Raw genomic sequence first — 15,385 nt, 5'->3', positions numbered from 1 at the left:
ACTACCCACAAGCCCCTCCCAGCTGCCCTGGCCCATTCCCACAGGAACCCCTCTGGGCTCCTTTCCTGACATCCTTCCGCTCCCATTTGCTAAGGGGTCCTCATCCTCCACCCTCTTCCCCCTTCACAACAACCAACCAAAAACCAAAAACCAACAACAAAAACCACCACCACCGCAGCAGCCACCAAAACCTACCTTGAACCTATCCCCTAGAATGCCCCTCACAACCTCCCCGCAGGGCCCCAGGCTCTGCGTGTCCCTCTCCATTCCCTCCGGCCTCCCTTCCCCTGCACCCACGCAACCCCCACGCACGCTCGGGGGGCAAGGGGTGCCTGCCCGCCTCCACGCTCCCCGCACTCGCACAGGCCCAACCCTTCCTAGGACCTCGCCTCCACTTTTCCAAGGGATCCCATCCACCCTCTTCCTGCCTCTCAAAACTAACCCTAACTTCAACCTCTCAGTTGGGGCTCCGCTGCCATCCTCACCTCCCTCCCCCACGCTCGCGGTGGCCCTCCCCATTCCCTCTGAGCTCCCTTCCCCTCCACGCAGCTAACCCTCCTGCACTCAACCCCCATACCTGCCCTGCACTGAAGCCGGTCCCTCCCCAAACACGCACCTTTCCCCCAAACACTTCCTGGGACCTTCCCTCCCCTTTTCCCAAGCATCCTAGGCACCCTCTTCCCTTCTCAAAAAGATAAACACAAACCTACCTTGGACCTGCTCTCTGCAGCCCTGCTCACACCCTCAGCTCCTTCACCCATGCTCGCTCGCCGCGGTGTCCCTCAGCAGTCGCTCCGGGGGCTCCCTTCCCCGGCACGCACGCAACCCTCACGCACGCCACGGCACGCACGCAACCCCCACGCACGCCACGGCACGCACGCAACCCCCACGCAGGCGCTCTGCACAACCGCGTCCCCGCCCCCCTCGCCCCTCTCTGCCCCCACCCACACCCCCCCCCCTCCTGGAAACTTTCCCCATCAGCTCAAAGGCATCCAACCTACCCACCCCTCTACCCCCTTCTCAAACAAACAATCAAACGAACAAACACACACAGCAAGCCAAAAACCACAACAAAAAACACCTCACTTGAACCTGTCTGCTGGAACTCCACTGACAGCCTTACCTCAGTCCCCCCCTGCTCGCCCTGGCCCTCAGCACTCCCTTCAGCTCTCCCTTCCCCTCTGTTCAGGCACTACCCACAAGCCCCTCCCAGCTGCCCTGGCCCATTCCCACAGGAACCCCTCTGGGCTCCTTTCCTGACATCCTTCCGCTCCCATTTGCTAAGGGGTCCTCATCCTCCACCCTCTTCCCCCTTCACAACAACCAACCAAAAACCAAAAACCAACAACAAAAACCACCACCACCGCAGCAGCCACCAAAACCTACCTTGAACCTATCCCCTAGAATGCCCCTCACAACCTCCCCGCAGGGCCCCAGGCTCTGCGTGTCCCTCTCCATTCCCTCCGGCCTCCCTTCCCCTGCACCCACGCAACCCCCACGCACGCTCGGGGGGCAAGGGGTGCCTGCCCGCCTCCACGCTCCCCGCACTCGCACAGGCCCAACCCTTCCTAGGACCTCGCCTCCACTTTTCCAAGGGATCCCATCCACCCTCTTCCTGCCTCTCAAAACTAACCCTAACTTCAACCTCTCAGTTGGGGCTCCGCTGCCATCCTCACCTCCCTCCCCCACGCTCGCGGTGGCCCTCCCCATTCCCTCTGAGCTCCCTTCCCCTCCACGCAGCTAACCCTCCTGCACTCAACCCCCATACCTGCCCTGCACTGAAGCCGGTCCCTCCCCAAACACGCACCTTTCCCCCAAACACTTCCTGGGACCTTCCCTCCCCTTTTCCCAAGCATCCTAGGCACCCTCTTCCCTTCTCAAAAAGATAAACACAAACCTACCTTGGACCTGCCCGCTGCAGCCCTGCTCACACCCTCAGCTCCTTCACCCATGCTCGCTCGCCGCTGTGTCCCTCAGCAGTCGCTCCGGGGGCTCCCTTCCCCGGCACGCACGCAACCCCCACGCACGCCACGGCACGCACGCAACCCCCACGCACGCCACGGCACGCACGCAACCCCCACGCAGGCGCTCTGCACAACCGCGTCCCCGCCCCCCTCGCCCCTCTCTGCCCCCACCCACACCCCCCCCTCCTGGAAACTTTCCCCATCAGCTCAAAGGCATCCAACCTACCCACCCCTCTACCCCCTTCTCAAACAAACAATCAAACGAACAAACACACACAGCAAGCCAAAAACCACAACAAAAAACACCTCACTTGAACCTGTCTGCTGGAACTCCACTGACAGCCTTACCTCAGTCCCCCCCTGCTCGCCCTGGCCCTCAGCACTCCCTTCAGCTCTCCCTTCCCCTCTGTTCAGGCACTACCCACAAGCCCCTCCCAGCTGCCCTGGCCCATTCCCACAGGAACCCCTCTGGGCTCCTTTCCTGACATCCTTCCGCTCCCATTTGCTAAGGGGTCCTCATCCTCCACCCTCTTCCCCCTTCACAACAACCAACCAAAAACCAAAAACCAACAACAAAAACCACCACCACCGCAGCAGCCACCAAAACCTACCTTGAACCTATCCCCTAGAATGCCCCTCACAACCTCCCCGCAGGGCCCCAGGCTCTGCGTGTCCCTCTCCATTCCCTCCGGCCTCCCTTCCCCTGCACCCACGCAACCCCCACGCACGCTCGGGGGGCAAGGGGTGCCTGCCCGCCTCCACGCTCCCCGCACTCGCACAGGCCCAACCCTTCCTAGGACCTCGCCTCCACTTTTCCAAGGGATCCCATCCACCCTCTTCCTGCCTCTCAAAACTAACCCTAACTTCAACCTCTCAGTTGGGGCTCCGCTGCCATCCTCACCTCCCTCCCCCACGCTCGCGGTGGCCCTCCCCATTCCCTCTGAGCTCCCTTCCCCTCCACGCAGCTAACCCTCCTGCACTCAACCCCCATACCTGCCCTGCACTGAAGCCGGTCCCTCCCCAAACACGCACCTTTCCCCCAAACACTTCCTGGGACCTTCCCTCCCCTTTTCCCAAGCATCCTAGGCACCCTCTTCCCTTCTCAAAAAGATAAACACAAACCTACCTTGGACCTGCCCGCTGCAGCCCTGCTCACACCCTCAGCTCCTTCACCCATGCTCGCTCGCCGCGGTGTCCCTCAGCAGTCGCTCCGGGGGCTCCCTTCCCCGGCACGCACGCAACCCCCACGCACGCCACGGCACGCACGCAACCCCCACGCAGGCGCTCTGCACAACCGCGTCCCCGCCCCCCTCGCCCCTCTCTGCCCCCACCCACACCCCCCCCCTCCTGGAAACTTTCCCCATCAGCTCAAAGGCATCCAACCTACCCACCCCTCTACCCCCTTCTCAAACAAACAATCAAACGAACAAACACACACAGCAAGCCAAAAACCACAACAAAAAACACCTCACTTGAACCTGTCTGCTGGAACTCCACTGACAGCCTTACCTCAGTCCCCCCCTGCTCGCCCTGGCCCTCAGCACTCCCTTCAGCTCTCCCTTCCCCTCTGTTCAGGCACTACCCACAAGCCCCTCCCAGCTGCCCTGGCCCATTCCCACAGGAACCCCTCTGGGCTCCTTTCCTGACATCCTTCCGCTCCCATTTGCTAAGGGGTCCTCATCCTCCACCCTCTTCCCCCTTCACAACAACCAACCAAAAACCAAAAACCAACAACAAAAACCACCACCACCGCAGCAGCCACCAAAACCTACCTTGAACCTATCCCCTAGAATGCCCCTCACAACCTCCCCGCAGGGCCCCAGGCTCTGCGTGTCCCTCTCCATTCCCTCCGGCCTCCCTTCCCCTGCACCCACGCAACCCCCACGCACGCTCGGGGGGCAAGGGGTGCCTGCCCGCCTCCACGCTCCCCGCACTCGCACAGGCCCAACCCTTCCTAGGACCTCGCCTCCACTTTTCCAAGGGATCCCATCCACCCTCTTCCTGCCTCTCAAAACTAACCCTAACTTCAACCTCTCAGTTGGGGCTCCGCTGCCATCCTCACCTCCCTCCCCCACGCTCGCGGTGGCCCTCCCCATTCCCTCTGAGCTCCCTTCCCCTCCACGCAGCTAACCCTCCTGCACTCAACCCCCATACCTGCCCTGCACTGAAGCCGGTCCCTCCCCAAACACGCACCTTTCCCCCAAACACTTCCTGGGACCTTCCCTCCCCTTTTCCCAAGCATCCTAGGCACCCTCTTCCCTTCTCAAAAAGATAAACACAAACCTACCTTGGACCTGCCCGCTGCAGCCCTGCTCACACCCTCAGCTCCTTCACCCATGCTCGCTCGCCGCGGTGTCCCTCAGCAGTCGCTCCGGGGGCTCCCTTCCCCGGCACGCACGCAACCCCCACGCACGCCACGGCACGCACGCAACCCCCACGCACGCCACGGCACGCACGCAACCCCCACGCAGGCGCTCTGCACAACCGCGTCCCCGCCCCCCTCGCCCCTCTCTGCCCCCACCCACACCCCCCCCCCTCCTGGAAACTTTCCCCATCAGCTCAAAGGCATCCAACCTACCCACCCCTCTACCCCCTTCTCAAACAAACAATCAAACGAACAAACACACACAGCAAGCCAAAAACCACAACAAAAAACACCTCACTTGAACCTGTCTGCTGGAACTCCACTGACAGCCTTACCTCAGTCCCCCCCTGCTCGCCCTGGCCCTCAGCACTCCCTTCAGCTCTCCCTTCCCCTCTGTTCAGGCACTACCCACAAGCCCCTCCCAGCTGCCCTGGCCCATTCCCACAGGAACCCCTCTGGGCTCCTTTCCTGACATCCTTCCGCTCCCATTTGCTAAGGGGTCCTCATCCTCCACCCTCTTCCCCCTTCACAACAACCAACCAAAAACCAAAAACCAACAACAAAAACCACCACCACCGCAGCAGCCACCAAAACCTACCTTGAACCTATCCCCTAGAATGCCCCTCACAACCTCCCCGCAGGGCCCCAGGCTCTGCGTGTCCCTCTCCATTCCCTCCGGCCTCCCTTCCCCTGCACCCACGCAACCCCCACGCACGCTCGGGGGGCAAGGGGTGCCTGCCCGCCTCCACGCTCCCCGCACTCGCACAGGCCCAACCCTTCCTAGGACCTCGCCTCCACTTTTCCAAGGGATCCCATCCACCCTCTTCCTGCCTCTCAAAACTAACCCTAACTTCAACCTCTCAGTTGGGGCTCCGCTGCCATCCTCACCTCCCTCCCCCACGCTCGCGGTGGCCCTCCCCATTCCCTCTGAGCTCCCTTCCCCTCCACGCAGCTAACCCTCCTGCACTCAACCCCCATACCTGCCCTGCACTGAAGCCGGTCCCTCCCCAAACACGCACCTTTCCCCCAAACACTTCCTGGGACCTTCCCTCCCCTTTTCCCAAGCATCCTAGGCACCCTCTTCCCTTCTCAAAAAGATAAACACAAACCTACCTTGGACCTGCTCGCTGCAGCCCTGCTCACACCCTCAGCTCCTTCACCCATGCTCGCTCGCCGCTGTGTCCCTCAGCAGTCGCTCCGGGGGCTCCCTTCCCCGGCACGCACGCAACCCCCACGCACGCCACGGCACGCACGCAACCCCCACGCACGCCACGGCACGCACGCAACCCCCACGCAGGCGCTCTGCACAACCGCGTCCCCGCCCCCCTCGCCCCTCTCTGCCCCCACCCACACCCCCCCCTCCTGGAAACTTTCCCCATCAGCTCAAAGGCATCCAACCTACCCACCCCTCTACCCCCTTCTCAAACAAACAATCAAACGAACAAACACACACAGCAAGCCAAAAACCACAACAAAAAACACCTCACTTGAACCTGTCTGCTGGAACTCCACTGACAGCCTTACCTCAGTCCCCCCCTGCTCGCCCTGGCCCTCAGCACTCCCTTCAGCTCTCCCTTCCCCTCTGTTCAGGCACTACCCACAAGCCCCTCCCAGCTGCCCTGGCCCATTCCCACAGGAACCCCTCTGGGCTCCTTTCCTGACATCCTTCCGCTCCCATTTGCTAAGGGGTCCTCATCCTCCACCCTCTTCCCCCTTCACAACAACCAACCAAAAACCAAAAACCAACAACAAAAACCACCACCACCGCAGCAGCCACCAAAACCTACCTTGAACCTATCCCCTAGAATGCCCCTCACAACCTCCCCGCAGGGCCCCAGGCTCTGCGTGTCCCTCTCCATTCCCTCCGGCCTCCCTTCCCCTGCACCCACGCAACCCCCAGGCACGCTCGGGGGGCAAGGGGTGCCTGCCCGCCTCCACGCTCCCCGCACTCGCACAGGCCCAACCCTTCCTAGGACCTCGCCTCCACTTTTCCAAGGGATCCCATCCACCCTCTTCCTGCCTCTCAAAACTAACCCTAACTTCAACCTCTCAGTTGGGGCTCCGCTGCCATCCTCACCTCCCTCCCCCACGCTCGCGGTGGCCCTCCCCATTCCCTCTGAGCTCCCTTCCCCTCCACGCAGCTAACCCTCCTGCACTCAACCCCCATACCTGCCCTGCACTGAAGCCGGTCCCTCCCCAAACACGCACCTTTCCCCCAAACACTTCCTGGGACCTTCCCTCCCCTTTTCCCAAGCATCCTAGGCACCCTCTTCCCTTCTCAAAAAGATAAACACAAACCTACCTTGGACCTGCCCGCTGCAGCCCTGCTCACACCCTCAGCTCCTTCACCCATGCTCGCTCGCCGCGGTGTCCCTCAGCAGTCGCTCCGGGGGCTCCCTTCCCCGGCACGCACGCAACCCCCACGCACGCCACGGCACGCACGCAACCCCCACGCAGGCGCTCTGCACAACCGCGTCCCCGCCCCCCTCGCCCCTCTCTGCCCCCACCCACACCCCCCCCCTCCTGGAAACTTTCCCCATCAGCTCAAAGGCATCCAACCTACCCACCCCTCTACCCCCTTCTCAAACAAACAATCAAACGAACAAACACACACAGCAAGCCAAAAACCACAACAAAAAACACCTCACTTGAACCTGTCTGCTGGAACTCCACTGACAGCCTTACCTCAGTCCCCCCCTGCTCGCCCTGGCCCTCAGCACTCCCTTCAGCTCTCCCTTCCCCTCTGTTCAGGCACTACCCACAAGCCCCTCCCAGCTGCCCTGGCCCATTCCCACAGGAACCCCTCTGGGCTCCTTTCCTGACATCCTTCCGCTCCCATTTGCTAAGGGGTCCTCATCCTCCACCCTCTTCCCCCTTCACAACAACCAACCAAAAACCAAAAACCAACAACAAAAACCACCACCACCGCAGCAGCCACCAAAACCTACCTTGAACCTATCCCCTAGAATGCCCCTCACAACCTCCCCGCAGGGCCCCAGGCTCTGCGTGTCCCTCTCCATTCCCTCCGGCCTCCCTTCCCCTGCACCCACGCAACCCCCACGCACGCTCGGGGGGCAAGGGGTGCCTGCCCGCCTCCACGCTCCCCGCACTCGCACAGGCCCAACCCTTCCTAGGACCTCGCCTCCACTTTTCCAAGGGATCCCATCCACCCTCTTCCTGCCTCTCAAAACTAACCCTAACTTCAACCTCTCAGTTGGGGCTCCGCTGCCATCCTCACCTCCCTCCCCCACGCTCGCGGTGGCCCTCCCCATTCCCTCTGAGCTCCCTTCCCCTCCACGCAGCTAACCCTCCTGCACTCAACCCCCATACCTGCCCTGCACTGAAGCCGGTCCCTCCCCAAACACGCACCTTTCCCCCAAACACTTCCTGGGACCTTCCCTCCCCTTTTCCCAAGCATCCTAGGCACCCTCTTCCCTTCTCAAAAAGATAAACACAAACCTACCTTGGACCTGCTCTCTGCAGCCCTGCTCACACCCTCAGCTCCTTCACCCATGCTCGCTCGCCGCGGTGTCCCTCAGCAGTCGCTCCGGGGGCTCCCTTCCCCGGCACGCACGCAACCCTCACGCACGCCACGGCACGCACGCAACCCCCACGCACGCCACGGCACGCACGCAACCCCCACGCAGGCGCTCTGCACAACCGCGTCCCCGCCCCCCTCGCCCCTCTCTGCCCCCACCCACACCCCCCCCCCTCCTGGAAACTTTCCCCATCAGCTCAAAGGCATCCAACCTACCCACCCCTCTACCCCCTTCTCAAACAAACAATCAAACGAACAAACACACACAGCAAGCCAAAAACCACAACAAAAAACACCTCACTTGAACCTGTCTGCTGGAACTCCACTGACAGCCTTACCTCAGTCCCCCCCTGCTCGCCCTGGCCCTCAGCACTCCCTTCAGCTCTCCCTTCCCCTCTGTTCAGGCACTACCCACAAGCCCCTCCCAGCTGCCCTGGCCCATTCCCACAGGAACCCCTCTGGGCTCCTTTCCTGACATCCTTCCGCTCCCATTTGCTAAGGGGTCCTCATCCTCCACCCTCTTCCCCCTTCACAACAACCAACCAAAAACCAAAAACCAACAACAAAAACCACCACCACCGCAGCAGCCACCAAAACCTACCTTGAACCTATCCCCTAGAATGCCCCTCACAACCTCCCCGCAGGGCCCCAGGCTCTGCGTGTCCCTCTCCATTCCCTCCGGCCTCCCTTCCCCTGCACCCACGCAACCCCCACGCACGCTCGGGGGGCAAGGGGTGCCTGCCCGCCTCCACGCTCCCCGCACTCGCACAGGCCCAACCCTTCCTAGGACCTCGCCTCCACTTTTCCAAGGGATCCCATCCACCCTCTTCCTGCCTCTCAAAACTAACCCTAACTTCAACCTCTCAGTTGGGGCTCCGCTGCCATCCTCACCTCCCTCCCCCACGCTCGCGGTGGCCCTCCCCATTCCCTCTGAGCTCCCTTCCCCTCCACGCAGCTAACCCTCCTGCACTCAACCCCCATACCTGCCCTGCACTGAAGCCGGTCCCTCCCCAAACACGCACCTTTCCCCCAAACACTTCCTGGGACCTTCCCTCCCCTTTTCCCAAGCATCCTAGGCACCCTCTTCCCTTCTCAAAAAGATAAACACAAACCTACCTTGGACCTGCTCGCTGCAGCCCTGCTCACACCCTCAGCTCCTTCACCCATGCTCGCTCGCCGCTGTGTCCCTCAGCAGTCGCTCCGGGGGCTCCCTTCCCCGGCACGCACGCAACCCCCACGCACGCCACGGCACGCACGCAACCCCCACGCACGCCACGGCACGCACGCAACCCCCACGCAGGCGCTCTGCACAACCGCGTCCCCGCCCCCCTCGCCCCTCTCTGCCCCCACCCACACCCCCCCCTCCTGGAAACTTTCCCCATCAGCTCAAAGGCATCCAACCTACCCACCCCTCTACCCCCTTCTCAAACAAACAATCAAACGAACAAACACACACAGCAAGCCAAAAACCACAACAAAAAACACCTCACTTGAACCTGTCTGCTGGAACTCCACTGACAGCCTTACCTCAGTCCCCCCCTGCTCGCCCTGGCCCTCAGCACTCCCTTCAGCTCTCCCTTCCCCTCTGTTCAGGCACTACCCACAAGCCCCTCCCAGCTGCCCTGGCCCATTCCCACAGGAACCCCTCTGGGCTCCTTTCCTGACATCCTTCCGCTCCCATTTGCTAAGGGGTCCTCATCCTCCACCCTCTTCCCCCTTCACAACAACCAACCAAAAACCAAAAACCAACAACAAAAACCACCACCACCGCAGCAGCCACCAAAACCTACCTTGAACCTATCCCCTAGAATGCCCCTCACAACCTCCCCGCAGGGCCCCAGGCTCTGCGTGTCCCTCTCCATTCCCTCCGGCCTCCCTTCCCCTGCACCCACGCAACCCCCAGGCACGCTCGGGGGGCAAGGGGTGCCTGCCCGCCTCCACGCTCCCCGCACTCGCACAGGCCCAACCCTTCCTAGGACCTCGCCTCCACTTTTCCAAGGGATCCCATCCACCCTCTTCCTGCCTCTCAAAACTAACCCTAACTTCAACCTCTCAGTTGGGGCTCCGCTGCCATCCTCACCTCCCTCCCCCACGCTCGCGGTGGCCCTCCCCATTCCCTCTGAGCTCCCTTCCCCTCCACGCAGCTAACCCTCCTGCACTCAACCCCCATACCTGCCCTGCACTGAAGCCGGTCCCTCCCCAAACACGCACCTTTCCCCCAAACACTTCCTGGGACCTTCCCTCCCCTTTTCCCAAGCATCCTAGGCACCCTCTTCCCTTCTCAAAAAGATAAACACAAACCTACCTTGGACCTGCCCGCTGCAGCCCTGCTCACACCCTCAGCTCCTTCACCCATGCTCGCTCGCCGCGGTGTCCCTCAGCAGTCGCTCCGGGGGCTCCCTTCCCCGGCACGCACGCAACCCCCACGCACGCCACGGCACGCACGCAACCCCCACGCAGGCGCTCTGCACAACCGCGTCCCCGCCCCCCTCGCCCCTCTCTGCCCCCACCCACACCCCCCCCCTCCTGGAAACTTTCCCCATCAGCTCAAAGGCATCCAACCTACCCACCCCTCTACCCCCTTCTCAAACAAACAATCAAACGAACAAACACACACAGCAAGCCAAAAACCACAACAAAAAACACCTCACTTGAACCTGTCTGCTGGAACTCCACTGACAGCCTTACCTCAGTCCCCCCCTGCTCGCCCTGGCCCTCAGCACTCCCTTCAGCTCTCCCTTCCCCTCTGTTCAGGCACTACCCACAAGCCCCTCCCAGCTGCCCTGGCCCATTCCCACAGGAACCCCTCTGGGCTCCTTTCCTGACATCCTTCCGCTCCCATTTGCTAAGGGGTCCTCATCCTCCACCCTCTTCCCCCTTCACAACAACCAACCAAAAACCAAAAACCAACAACAAAAACCACCACCACCGCAGCAGCCACCAAAACCTACCTTGAACCTATCCCCTAGAATGCCCCTCACAACCTCCCCGCAGGGCCCCAGGCTCTGCGTGTCCCTCTCCATTCCCTCCGGCCTCCCTTCCCCTGCACCCACGCAACCCCCACGCACGCTCGGGGGGCAAGGGGTGCCTGCCCGCCTCCACGCTCCCCGCACTCGCACAGGCCCAACCCTTCCTAGGACCTCGCCTCCACTTTTCCAAGGGATCCCATCCACCCTCTTCCTGCCTCTCAAAACTAACCCTAACTTCAACCTCTCAGTTGGGGCTCCGCTGCCATCCTCACCTCCCTCCCCCACGCTCGCGGTGGCCCTCCCCATTCCCTCTGAGCTCCCTTCCCCTCCACGCAGCTAACCCTCCTGCACTCAACCCCCATACCTGCCCTGCACTGAAGCCGGTCCCTCCCCAAACACGCACCTTTCCCCCAAACACTTCCTGGGACCTTCCCTCCCCTTTTCCCAAGCATCCTAGGCACCCTCTTCCCTTCTCAAAAAGATAAACACAAACCTACCTTGGACCTGCTCTCTGCAGCCCTGCTCACACCCTCAGCTCCTTCACCCATGCTCGCTCGCCGCGGTGTCCCTCAGCAGTCGCTCCGGGGGCTCCCTTCCCCGGCACGCACGCAACCCCCACGCACGCCACGGCACGCACGCAACCCCCACGCAGGCGCTCTGCACAACCGCGTCCCCGCCCCCCTCGCCCCTCTCTGCCCCCACCCACACCCCCCCCCCTCCTGGAAACTTTCCCCATCAGCTCAAAGGCATCCAACCTACCCACCCCTCTACCCCCTTCTCAAACAAACAATCAAACGAACAAACACACACAGCAAGCCAAAAACCACAACAAAAAACACCTCACTTGAACCTGTCTGCTGGAACTCCACTGACAGCCTTACCTCAGTCCCCCCCTGCTCGCCCTGGCCCTCAGCACTCCCTTCAGCTCTCCCTTCCCCTCTGTTCAGGCACTACCCACAAGCCCCTCCCAGCTGCCCTGGCCCATTCCCACAGGAACCCCTCTGGGCTCCTTTCCTGACATCCTTCCGCTCCCATTTGCTAAGGGGTCCTCATCCTCCACCCTCTTCCCCCTTCACAACAACCAACCAAAAACCAAAAACCAACAACAAAAACCACCACCACCGCAGCAGCCACCAAAACCTACCTTGAACCTATCCCCTAGAATGCCCCTCACAACCTCCCCGCAGGGCCCCAGGCTCTGCGTGTCCCTCTCCATTCCCTCCGGCCTCCCTTCCCCTGCACCCACGCAACCCCCACGCACGCTCGGGGGGCAAGGGGTGCCTGCCCGCCTCCACGCTCCCCGCACTCGCACAGGCCCAACCCTTCCTAGGACCTCGCCTCCACTTTTCCAAGGGATCCCATCCACCCTCTTCCTGCCTCTCAAAACTAACCCTAACTTCAACCTCTCAGTTGGGGCTCCGCTGCCATCCTCACCTCCCTCCCCCACGCTCGCGGTGGCCCTCCCCATTCCCTCTGAGCTCCCTTCCCCTCCACGCAGCTAACCCTCCTGCACTCAACCCCCATACCTGCCCTGCACTGAAGCCGGTCCCTCCCCAAACACGCACCTTTCCCCCAAACACTTCCTGGGACCTTCCCTCCCCTTTTCCCAAGCATCCTAGGCACCCTCTTCCCTTCTCAAAAAGATAAACACAAACCTACCTTGGACCTGCCCGCTGCAGCCCTGCTCACACCCTCAGCTCCTTCACCCATGCTCGCTCGCCGCGGTGTCCCTCAGCAGTCGCTCCGGGGGCTCCCTTCCCCGGCACGCACGCAACCCCCACGCACGCCACGGCACGCACGCAACCCCCACGCAGGCGCTCTGCACAACCGCGTCCCCGCCCCCCTCGCCCCTCTCTGCCCCCACCCACACCCCCCCCCCTCCTGGAAACTTTCCCCATCAGCTCAAAGGCATCCAACCTACCCACCCCTCTACCCCCTTCTCAAACAAACAATCAAACGAACAAACACACACAGCAAGCCAAAAACCACAACAAAAAACACCTCACTTGAACCTGTCTGCTGGAACTCCACTGACAGCCTTACCTCAGTCCCCCCCTGCTCGCCCTGGCCCTCAGCACTCCCTTCAGCTCTCCCTTCCCCTCTGTTCAGGCACTACCCACAAGCCCCTCCCAGCTGCCCTGGCCCATTCCCACAGGAACCCCTCTGGGCTCCTTTCCTGACATCCTTCCGCTCCCATTTGCTAAGGGGTCCTCATCCTCCACCCTCTTCCCCCTTCACAACAACCAACCAAAAACCAAAAACCAACAACAAAAACCACCACCACCGCAGCAGCCACCAAAACCTACCTTGAACCTATCCCCTAGAATGCCCCTCACAACCTCCCCGCAGGGCCCCAGGCTCTGCGTGTCCCTCTCCATTCCCTCCGGCCTCCCTTCCCCTGCACCCACGCAACCCCCACGCACGCTCGGGGGGCAAGGGGTGCCTGCCCGCCTCCACGCTCCCCGCACTCGCACAGGCCCAACCCTTCCTAGGACCTCGCCTCCACTTTTCCAAGGGATCCCATCCACCCTCTTCCTGCCTCTCAAAACTAACCCTAACTTCAACCTCTCAGTTGGGGCTCCGCTGCCATCCTCACCTCCCTCCCCCACGCTCGCGGTGGCCCTCCCCATTCCCTCTGAGCTCCCTTCCCCTCCACGCAGCTAACCCTCCTGCACTCAACCCCCATACCTGCCCTGCACTGAAGCCGGTCCCTCCCCAAACACGCACCTTTCCCCCAAACACTTCCTGGGACCTTCCCTCCCCTTTTCCCAAGCATCATAGGCACCCTCTTCCCTTCTCAAAAAGATAAACACAAACCTACCTTGGACCTGCTCTCTGCAGCCCTGCTCACACCCTCAGCTCCTTCACCCATGCTCGCTCGCCGCGGTGTCCCTCAGCAGTCGCTCCGGGGGCTCCCTTCCCCGGCACGCACGCAACCCTCACGCACGCCACGGCACGCACGCAACCCCCACGCACGCCACGGCACGCACGCAACCCCCACGCAGGCGCTCTGCACAACCGCGTCCCCGCCCCCCTCGCCCCTCTCTGCCCCCACCCACACCCCCCCCCTCCTGGAAACTTTCCCCATCAGCTTAAAGGCATCCAACCTACCCACCCCTCTACCCCCTTCTCAAACAAACAATCAAACGAACAAACACACACAGCAAGCCAAAAACCACAACAAAAAACACCTCACTTGAACCTGTCTGCTGGAACTCCACTGACAGCCTTACCTCAGTCCCCCCCTGCTCGCCCTGGCCCTCAGCACTCCCTTCAGCTCTCCCTTCCCCTCTGTTCAGGCACTACCCACAAGCCCCTCCCAGCTGCCCTGGCCCATTCCCACAGGAACCCCTCTGGGCTCCTTTCCTGACATCCTTCCGCTCCCATTTGCTAAGGGGTCCTCATCCTCCACCCTCTTCCCCCTTCACAACAACCAACCAAAAACCAAAATCCAACAACAAAAACCACCACCACCGCAGCAGCCACCAAAACCTACCTTGAACCTATCCCCTAGAATGCCCCTCACAACCTCCCCGCAGGGCCCCAGGCTCTGCGTGTCCCTCTCCATTCCCTCCGGCCTCCCTTCCCCTGCACCCACGCAACCCCCACGCACGCTCGGGGGGCAAGGGGTGCCTGCCCGCCTCCACGCTCCCCGCACTCGCACAGGCCCAACCCTTCCTAGGACCTCGCCTCCACTTTTCCAAGGGATCCCATCCACCCTCTTCCTGCCTCTCAAAACTAACCCTAACTTCAACCTCTCAGTTGGGGCTCCGCTGCCATCCTCACCTCCCTCCCCCACGCTCGCGGTGGCCCTCCCCATTCCCTCTGAGCTCCCTTCCCCTCCACGCAGCTAACCCTCCTGCACTCAACCCCCATACCTGCCCTGCACTGAAGCCGGTCCCTCCCCAAACACGCACCTTTCCCCCAAACACTTCCTGGGACCTTCCCTCCCCTTTTCCCAAGCATCCTAGGCACCCTCTTCCCTTCTCAAAAAGATAAACACAAACCTACCTTGGACCTGCCCGCTGCAGCCCTGCTCACACCCTCAGCTCCTTCACCCATGCTCGCTCGCCGCGGTGTCCCTCAGCAGTCGCTCCGGGGGCTCCCTTCCCCGGCACGCACGCAACCCCCACGCACGCCACGGCACGCACGCAACCCCCACGCAGGCGCTCTGCACAACCGCGTCCCCGCCCCCCTCGCCCCTCTCTGCCCCCACCCACACCCCCCCCCTCCTGGAAACTTTCCCCATCAGCTCAAAGGCATCCAACCTACCCACCCCTCTACCCCCTTCTCAAACAAACAATCAAACGAACAAACACACACAGCAAGCCAAAAACCACAACAAAAAACACCTCACTTGAACCTGTCTGCTGGAACTCCACTGACAGCCTTACCTCAGTCCCCCCCTGCTCGCCCTGGCCCTCAGCACTCCCTTCAGCTCTCCCTTCCCCTCTGTTCAGGCACTACCCACAAGCCCCTCCCAGCTGCCCTGGCCCATTCCCACAGGAACCCCTCTGGGCTCCTTTCCTGACATCCTTCCGCTCCCATT

This window comes from Sus scrofa, chromosome 10, assembly GCF_054392235.1.
Source record: "Sus scrofa isolate SSC_HxYL_T2T_F1_AM1 chromosome 10, Sscrofa_HxYL_maternal_Yorkshire_Landrace_v2.0, whole genome shotgun sequence".
Lineage (NCBI taxonomy): Eukaryota > Metazoa > Chordata > Mammalia > Artiodactyla > Suidae > Sus > Sus scrofa.
The sequence above is the reverse complement of the archived record's forward strand: the minus strand, read 5'-3'. Positions refer to the sequence as shown.